The sequence below is a fragment of the Falco peregrinus genome, chromosome 3, assembly GCF_023634155.1.
Source record: "Falco peregrinus isolate bFalPer1 chromosome 3, bFalPer1.pri, whole genome shotgun sequence".
In the NCBI taxonomy this organism is placed as follows: Eukaryota; Metazoa; Chordata; class Aves; order Falconiformes; family Falconidae; genus Falco; species Falco peregrinus.
Window position 1 is genome coordinate 33,733,788 of NC_073723.1, and position 10,460 is coordinate 33,744,247.

Genomic DNA, 10,460 nt, shown 5'->3' on the forward strand with positions numbered 1-10,460 from the left:
CCGCAGCAATACGAACTTGTTAATCTTAAGTTTAAAATAGATCTTCACTAGTAATTCAAGTTAACCATGTCTGATCCAACTAGTTTTATTTTGTTTGTTTCACCTCCTCTCTTTTGGTGTGGGGAAGATTTGACCCCGATTTGATATAATGTCTTGATCATTATGTAGCCTGCATTGAATTGTAGAGACAGGGAATTTGTAGACTTTCCAAATTAATAGCTTGAGCTCAGTGGAGATAAGTGAAACATCAGACACCTAAATTTGAAGACCCATCAGGCCCAGTTATGTGCATGTTTTGGTGGCCCTTGCAGTTGAAACCATAAATTAGCTATGGTCCCAGTCAAAAAATTGTTTGATTCCACTTAGGAGGTTTAGGAAGAAGTTCACCTTCTCCCAGCTTGAGCTACAGTACACACCATAAAAGATTCTAAAACTGATGATGAAGATGATAATCATTTCTGCCTGCGGGAAAAAGACTTCATGAAGTGATAGTGAATATCTGCAGCTTCCGTTGCTTTAATAGGATTTGTGTGCACTTGAGTTTTGGAAAGTCATACAGTGTGTTCACAGGTGCCTAAATACAGACTTTGAAGTCTGATACAAATCTATAAATTGGAGTGTATCAGGCAATCTGGCAAAACAATACATATTCTTCTTTTGACAAACTCCTACTCTTAGGTGAAAGACCCATCTGAAAAACTGAGCTGGGAAGTGTTACATTTTTACTTGTTTTCCAGCATTTAACAGCTTTGGTTCAAAGCACAGAAAATTACATTGGGCATTCATTTAGCTTACATTATTAATAAACTTGCTGAACCTCAAGAGATCTTCAAAGATTTCTGTATCACAACAGCAGGACTCAGAAGCCTGAAACTTTTCCTCTCAAGGAAGTTTCAAACACTGAAGAAATGAGGTTTGTAGTTTGCTGGGGTTCAGGCAGAAAATGTAAAACCATGTACAACCCACCTATAAGCAGTCTTAAGATATTTCTTATTATAGAAACAACCTTTGGCCCCTCTCTTCTTTGAATAAACTTTTAACAATCAAGTCCCACACTCTAGTTTTTCTCATGACACAAGATACACTCTCCACAGGAGCCCTCCTCACTGGGGTGGGAGGCAGTGAACTTTGCTTTGTCCTCAGCTCCTGCCACCAATGGCCTAGCCAGCTCCTCCCCAGCACGGGACACAAATGGCCATGTATATAGGTTGCTGCACACACAAGTGGTATGGGCTGCCTGTGAGCAAAACCAGCAGGCAGACTGGTTTGATCAAATGAATCCATCATTCTGCCTTTGAAAAGCATGTATTTCCTTTTTAACATACATACTTTGTGACCACTGTGACAGGGCACGGATGAAAAAGGCCCAGGAGCTATGGGTCTGGGTACATTACAACCATATTAGTTAATGGAAAAGACCTTTTCTCAAGGTTTAAAGACCTTCATATGACCTTTAAGACTGTCTGCAGATCCCTCCCAGGTTGAAGCAGCTTTTTCCTATGGTCTGCACTAAGCATAAGTGCAAAAATCCTGCCTGAACTTAGACTCCACAGGGGTCTCCTCTGGTGGGATTTCCTGGACCACGTCTCACATATGCAAGTCCCAGATACTTTCTGGTTACCAACATTTTAGGAGCATGCTGCTGTTTGCTTGTGCCTTACTGTCTTTTAAATACAGGGAGAGAGGAGATATGAATGGTCATTACCGGTGATCTCCCCTTGAAGAAGTCACCATTAAGAAAGTTTCCGCCAACCTTGTTGCCTAAAGAATCCAGCCTGCCCACTATGCCATCCTGTGAAATCAAAGCCTCCTCCCACTTTCTCGAATTGTTATCTGCTTTGTACATTAGTTTTAGGAACAGATGAGATGACTTTGAAGATTTATGAGTAACAAAAGGGAACAGTATGAGTCCTGTGTAAGAAACTAGAGAAGCTGTTTGTACTATGGCTTTTATACCAACACACAAAACATCAATAAGCCGTATGCTCATTGTCGCTCTGAGTTAAAAGAAGCCACGCCCGGGCATCCAGGAAAGAAATGTGCCTTGCAACATTTAATAATAGATACTCAGGTTACTTGAAACATTAATTATAAAGATTAAAGATTAATCCTGTTCTATGAACTTGGATTGTCAATGGAAAATATATGGTGAAAAAGGTTGTTGTAAGACTCTAGAAAAGTGCTGGAAAGGTTCACTGAAGCTAGCAAACTTTTCTCAACAGTAAAGGCCCTAAGCGTTTCAAAATCTTAAGAGCAGCCATGCAAAAACACTCCTAATTCTTCTACTTACCTGTACACAAGATAATAGCACAGAGAAGAGGGGAAGAGTCAGCCCAAAAGGTATGTCAGGTATTCCTGAAATAAAGAGAATAGTGCAATTTTGAATGGAAAATCAGAATGCAACTGCTCTAAGTATGTGGAATACCCACAGAGCAAGCTTTTGGTTAGCCAAGTGTAAGCTCCACAGGGCAAATGCAGGACTGGAAAGGAGCTCAGCACCCGCACAGATATTTACTTTCTGGTGTGTCTGTCCTTCAGTCTGCAGAATGACCTCAAGAGCAGTTAGTGGAGTTCTGTCTGCACCAAAATGAGCGTAGCTTGTGTTCGTACGTATGGCTGGAGAAAGTCTCCCCCATACAGGTGGAGGGGGAAGGTTAAGCTCCCCTGGGGCCTCCCTCAGGCCTGGCACGGGCTCTGCGAGGCTGCAGCCTTGCTGGTGCTAAGCTCACATGTTTTACTGTTACTCAGTGGGTTTACTCAGCCTTTTGTGGCTTTCTGGGAGATTTTCCTCCGCACATTCTGGCAGTCACATATTGTTTCAGACAGCAGAGGATCTGGTTTTGAGGGGACAGCTTTTATCTGCCACTTTTGCCTTCCATGCTTTTCCATGGCACAGAGCCAAGTTCTTCCCTACCCTCCTCCAGGTGGTGGGAAGAGTAGGGACGTGATGAGAAGCAGAGGGACAGACATTTCAATACAGTCATTCTGAAACTGAGCAACTGAATATAGCCAGTGAGGCATTGCTAAAAAGTTGTGGGAAACCTCTGGCTATTACTCCCAGTGAATCTGGAATAAGCTCACTGCAGACAAACTGGTACCCAGGAGCCAGCCCAGGCACCTGAATATGTGGGATTTCCATGCTCCAGGTGAAGAGCCCTACTGCAGCTCATGTTGGACCACAAGGAAAACCTGTACACAAATCCTGCTGGTGGGACTGTGGAAGACAAGAGACTTTCTGGGAGTGTCCCTGTGCTTCTCTCACAAGCAGACGGGTGACTAGAAACCTGGAGCTGAGGTCAGTCTTGTGTTGCAATTAGGTGAGACTGAGAGAAAAACACCGGGGCAAGTAAGTTTGTGCCCTACCAGGACAGAGGTCATTTGAAGTATTCATGGCACATTTTTCCTGTGTGGTTGAGTTCAAAACCTGATCAGTTGGTATGGCTGCAACATGTGCTTTTTCATTTCACTGTTTTGCTTAGTTCATAGCTATTTAAATATAGGATGAACTTTTCCTGATTTACATTGCTTCCATCTGGTGAAACTGGCAGCCCCACTGGTGGCCACTTCCAGTACTTAGCTGAGGAGAAAAAGCAAGCTCCCTAAAATCTTTTCATGGCAGGTACTAAATACTGTCACTCACTGATGGGAAATAACGCAGCGGGTTGGACTGCGTAGCCCTTAAATTTCTGCTCGCTCCCACACCACGGGCATGGTGCAAGGCGCGGTGGGAACAGCTTTGCAATCCAGGTCGATCTTGATCAAGAAGAAACAAAGAACTTTGTGAGTTAGGAAAGAGGGCTGCAAGGCTAAAGTTGTAAACTGATGACAGGTTGGACACACTGCACTCTTGTGTTGTGAAAGCCTAATGTTGAGCTTCTGTTTGCTTTAACTTGCTTACATTTTCCATTCTCTGGCTGTTGTAAATGTCACTTCTTTCCACAATCACGAGGCCGGGCCTTGATCTTTGCTCAGAAAAGGGTCCAGCTCTTATATCAAACCTGCTCACCGTCATTTTACTGCAAATGTTGGATAATTTTGGTAAGTGGTTATGTTATGAATTGTTGGAAGGGAAGTTTCTAATCCTGAACACTAGTGCAGGCAGGTAGAATGGATCGCATTTTGAAATAAAACAAAATAAATGCTTTTTAATGTATCATTTACAAGCTTCCAAGAAGACATTGTACTTATCAGATGCTGAAATAATTTCCAGGAGCTACTTAGAAGAAGCTGTCAATTCTCTTCAGAAGTGATACGCCTTGGAGGATTAATAAAGAGATTCCTCACTAAATTTCTCTTTTTCTAAACTTAAACTCATCTACAAAGTAAATTATTTAAATTTTTAAAGAGAATTAAACTTTTTATTTTTTCCAATAGAACACAGGGATGGAAAAATACTGTTAGCAAGTCTTCCTTCCCAATGTAATGTTCAATATTCTTGATAAAATCACAAATATTTTAAAATATGTGGATAACAAAGGAGATAAGCTGGTGGAAATATGAAACATAAAAAAATAAGCAGAAGAATACAGCAGTCTATGTAAAGAGAGCTCATATCATTTGGGAGATAAATAGCATATGGAAGAGCTATTCTCCCTTTGATATGCACGATTACCAGCCATTGATCTTCAGTGAGAGCTGTGCATAAGAATGGACCTTACAGCTGAACTGCAGCTGGTATTTTGCACGGAAAAAGTAAGTAACATTACACGCCTGCTTCTGTAGGCTTCCAGTTGCCGTGGTCATTGATCACAGATTTCTGTCCATACCAAGAACTCACATTGCTGTGCAGCAGCAGGCAGTGACTGAGATCTTTATTACAACAGCACTTACGTCATTTTTGCTGAGCTAGTTTTGAGTTCAGCAGAGTTGAAAGATGAACCTGTTCACCTTATAATATTGTTTGCTCTATTTATTGTTTTTTCCATATTACACTTTGAGACTCGCACCGTGTAATTTTATGGCTTTGAAGTTGTGTGGGTTGACCTACAACTGTTATAAAAGAATTTGGAATGAGATAACACAAGTTTTTTCCATTATTTAAAAAAGGGTGAGTCTGCTTATTAAACACCTTCATATTCCATAACTTTGCTAAAATGATTACTTTTTCAAGCAACTGTTACATTGTGGTAGACCCTTGCAGCACACAGATTGGACAGGATAGGGCTGTGCTGTAAGCTCAAACAAGAAAAACCTCCAGTTTAAATTTTTAATTCAACCTTCCCGAGGAACACTGGATTTTTCTAGTTACAAATTAACAGTATGTTTTCATCTTGCATAACTACTCTAGGACAGGGATTGTGTTTCTCGTGATTCATTCTCTTCTTAAAGAGCATTGAGTTCAGTCAAGAGGACGTACGTAGAACAGAGAGGAGTGTTTTGCTCCTATTCTGTCCACAGGGGACTGACCCGCAAAACCATTTCACTTGGATCCCATCACATCTAACATACCCCTTTTGGGTATGTTTTGGTCACACAGCTTTTCTTCCAAGTAGAATAATGCCCTATGGACGTGCTTGAGCTGCAGAGCAGGTGTGGCCCAGGGTGCACCCCATAGCCTTGGTCCCCCACTCACCCAGGCTGTAGTACCTGTGGGCGTACTCCGGAGTTTCCTTTCAGCTGTCAGCTCAAGTTTCTTTCCCAAAAAATGTCAGTGCTCAGGAAGTGAGGACTCTGGGAACAGGGACCACTGACACACATCCAGCTCTTCTCCAGTTGTGGGGCTAATGCTCAGCCAAAGCATGCATACTGCCCTGTAAGCTAGACACAGTCTGAGTTTTCCAGGATGGGTAAAATGAAAGTGTCTTAAATACTCAAAAGGAGCATTAACGTCCTCCAAAGACACAGGCAATCCTCTTAAATTAGGATCCTAAATTTCCAGCAGTCTCCCAGTAAGGTGTGTCACAAGATGGGTCTCTAAGAGCTTCAATAACCAACCACCATTAGTAGCACTAACATTCCATTTAACTACACGTTAGAGTACTAAATTGTGCTGAATTTGCTTGAAATAGTATGCAAATATACATTATCCAAAGAGTAGAAAGAATAAAATTCTGGTCTGGCATACAGCAACATAAGCCACTAAAAATCCCATTGAAACTCACTGAAAATCAATAAAAGGATGAACACTGATTTTAATAAACATTGGATGAGACTCTCAGAGAAAGCACAGGGTCCAGCACCCTGCAGCCCATCCGTGTTCAGCCCACGCCATGCAGGGAGCTCCAGGCAGCAGCTGAAGATTTCCTCTTGCCAGGGGTAGCTTTGGCTGTAGCAGTAACTCTGCAGCACCTCACACCCCACCAATGTGAAGATATTATGGGGTTGTGGCAGGTGGGCAAGAGGAGCTGCTTTTCCAGGCATGAGTTAGGTCATCCCTGAGGCTCTTCTAAATCTCGCAGTTAGGCAGGTGTTTGCCTGCAAAATACAAGAAAAAAACCCACAGTTAGGCATTATGCTGGAAAAGATAGGACTAAATTCAAGAATGTTGCATGGTTTCTTTTTTTTTTCTTCTTGGTTTCCTAGTTGGTCTATAGTATTGCAGAGTATCAAACAAACCCCATCCACCTCAGGTGCTTTTCCTGGTGGCACTGATACATCGACACCCCAGAACAACCTTTCATGCATATGTAGCATTAACATGTTGTTGGATTCCTTCAAACAAGAAAGCCCTTCCCTCATGCCTGGAGCCACAGGCTGTCATGCTGCCTGCCCTTTGGAATTGCTGGGCCAGAGGGAGATGCCAGGCCAGTGCTGCCCACAACATCTGTGCTGGGCATCCATACGGTCCTTGAAGGAAGGCAGCTGCAATGTGAAGAACAAAATGTTCTGATGGCTCAAAGGATCTTGCAGGGTGGGAAGACATGGCAAAGCATGGTTGCATGGACTTTGGGCCTTCTAATGTTGAGAAATCTGTTGCTGAGCATTGCCTTGTCATCATTACATTGCTCCTTGGACAGCTATGGATGAGACTGTAAGGGTATAAAATAGGTTAAAAAGAAATTAATTAGTCCCTGACTTCATGTGTCAGAAGGTTAAGGGTTGGGATATGCTGCAATCTGAATTTACAAGTGGCTCACTAATTTGCATTTTATATTAAAATACATTTTACATCCTTAGAATTATTTTGGACAATTCTGTCTGGTGCATGAAAAAAACATTTCTATGTAGTGCTGCCTTTGAAAAACAGTGAAGGTTTATGTAAATCACTGTTTACATAATATAATTCCTGTGCAAATAGTGGCTTTACATAATGACTACATAAGCTAAGGTCAACTTAAGGTAGAGTGTGCACTTCAGTGCTGCATTTTCTTTCTCATTTTTAAAGAATACGAATACTGATTGACACGTAGATAAAGAAAAAGTAAGCAATAAATTGTTCTGTAGTATTATTCAAATATTCTGAAAAGACATGTTCCTCCACCCACGGCCAGCCATACTTGCTGGCAGTCGCACAAAACTGAAGCCGCCTTCTAGAGCCCAGCGCTACTTCCATAAATTCTGCCACAGCCCAGACCAGGTACCAACACTGTTACAGTTGTTCCTGTTGTTCTGTCTGGGTTATATGTCAGGAATAAGCTTGAGGATCTTCTTTTAGTACCTGGACCAAATATTTACCTGAGAAAAAGTCTTCCCCAGGTTTTAGTTTCCTAGGATCGTTTTATGAAGCACCAGCCCTTACCTATCATCTGGTCTGTGCATCTGTCACCATCAAGACTGACATTAGCAGGACTTTGTACTTGTACAGATGTTTGCACTTGTTCAAAATTAACAACATCTACATCCTTTTTCCCGTGTGAAAGACTGTGTCTATTGGCTTTAAAATATTTCATACTTACATGGTTGGGCTCAAGATGAAAGGCAACCCTGCTTTTTGTATTTACTTAATACTTTTTGTATTTACTTAACATCTAAAAATTTGGTTAAAACCTTATCCATCCTTCCAGTTACAATGTTTTTCAGATATGTGTTTTAATAAAGGAGTGAAGGAGAATGTAAGAGACACCTTCTCCATATCTGACAATCATGAAAAGGTTATAATTAAAATCACTTGTTTCAAAATGCTTCTTCCTGCGATGGTTCTGTACAGGAAGGCAGGACTGTAGCGAGCGATAACAGCCAAGGACCAATATTTCCTTCTACAACTTTCAAGAATGATTGTGCTGCTAATCAGAACTAAGCATCAAAAGGGAAAGAAGATGCTGATAAAGGAACTCCAGCCACACCTCAGGATCACACATGAATTTGGCCTTTCAGAAGAGAGGTGAGACAACAGTCCCTGCCTTTGGTGTATCTTCTGAAGGTGGACTGAGAATAACCGAGTAAATAACTGCTCTTGTCCTTGCAGAGATTTATGTTGTTCATGTTCATGTCTCATTTGAAAGTTCTTACCTTTGAGTCTCTTTCTGTGTCTGGTCATCAAAATCAAGTTGGTGATTCTTCACAGGATGCTGAAATATTGGTGCTTTCTGACTGAGAAGTACTTACCTTGTTATTTCTTGCTTTTATTTCAGGGATATTTTAGGTTGTGTTGCTATTATAATTGGGCTATTTGAATTCTACACATCTTGAGAAACCCTTCAGATACCATAGCGAGGTGCTCTTGAGAGAGTGAAAACAGAAGTCTGGTAGTCAGAACAGGGAAGTCTCAGAAAGCCCACATACAAAAAATAATTCATGAAAAGCATTTGAAGAACAGCTACGAACAACAAATGTTTTCAAAGGAAATTGTAGTCACTTAGATTCTGGGTCAAGTTCCCAGCTGGCTTCAGTGTAGCATTTCTGACTTCTGCCAGATATGGATCTGGCTCATATTTTGTAAGGAGAACTTCAAGTAGCTCTAACTAAAATGAATGACAAGGCTTCGGCTTCTCAGTGAAGTAATTCATTAATCAATGTGTATATATGCATATCACCATACATATAATTTCTGAAAATATGAAGAACTTTGTCCTTGTATAAAGCCCTCTAGAGTCATTGGAAAAATTGGCACAGACTTCATTGAGTTATGGATCACATCCTGTATATATCTGCATTTTGAAATCTTTTTCCAGTGCTTCCTCTTTCAATGGAAATTAATAGCTTCTTGGAATTGAAATGACCAGTTTCTGATTTAGTTTTGCATAAGAAGCGGAGTCCAGTGGGATTAAATATGAATGCTGGCTTGGTAATTCATTAATCATGAAAATATGGTGTGCAGTTAGTTATATAAGTGATTATTTTTGCATGGAAATGTCTGCTACTTTTATGCCTGTGCAGGATCACTTCAAGTGCAGCAGGGAGAACATACAAACCCACTCACCTTGATACACTGTTTTACAAAGAAGGCACAAAGATGCATAAATGCTCTGTAGACAATAGTGATTTTGTAGATGCTAGCATAATGAGAGGTCAGTGCGTCCAGGTATCCTTACAATTATATATGTTCCTGGAGGTGAGAGGCAGCATATTTTGAAAGTTCTTCTTTCAAACCCTCCTGGCCACATATGACCTATGTAAAATATTTTATTTGGAGAGTTTTTGAAGATGTAAACATTGCAGCTCTTGTTCATTTAAAAGTCTGAGCAGTTAGATGAGCAAGGTTGGGCTGGCTCCAAACAGCTCTGAATTCTTCTCTCCCATTCAGCTACAGACTTCTGGGTCAGGGAAAAGTAACAGGCACAAGATTTGATGTGCCATTGGAAAGCGGTATGCAGCAAGGAGCAAATCAGCCTAAGATGCAAGTCACAGGACTGTTGAAACAGGTTCAGTACTCAGTTTCCACTCATGCAGCCTGGCTGGAAGCTGAAATTCTGCACTGGATGGAGTAATTCAATACACTTGGCAAATATAAGAAGTTGCCTCACTAGCACAGACCTCTTCTATCTAAAAATGATGGAAATGCCAGTTTCACCTTTGTCTCCTTCCACTGTCCTTGCGTCACTGGTACCCCATTGTCTTTTCCAAGTACAAAGGATAATCCCAGGCTCAGTTCACTGTGCTTCTGCTTGTGAAGGCCAGAGCTCTGTGATGTCCCTGCTCCTTATAAAAATAAGCCTCATGAAGCCTCTTTTTTCTTGTCATCATTGCTATGTATGGAAATGCATTAGTTTCCAATTTTTATTTTTAAAACAAGATGTAGACAGATTACAGGAGTTTCAGGATATGGCTCGCATTGAAGTGTACTACCCTGAGAAAGCGATGCGTGAAAAACAGTTCCTAGATGGGAAACTGACTCAGTCGTGGTTTTTCATTTATTTTGTACATGGTGAAACACAAAGTCTGATCGTAAGAAATTATTTAAAATTCCTTCAGTCCTTTTGCAAGTGTATAATGGCATTTGTGGCTGTAAAACTATTCTGAACATTTTCCACCAATACAAATATTTTGAAGTGAAGGGATTAATGATCAGATTCTTGTGTCTTTCATTTTAGCTGCTGTTTTGTTCAGCAGCTCCCAAAACACCGACCAATATGATGCATCTC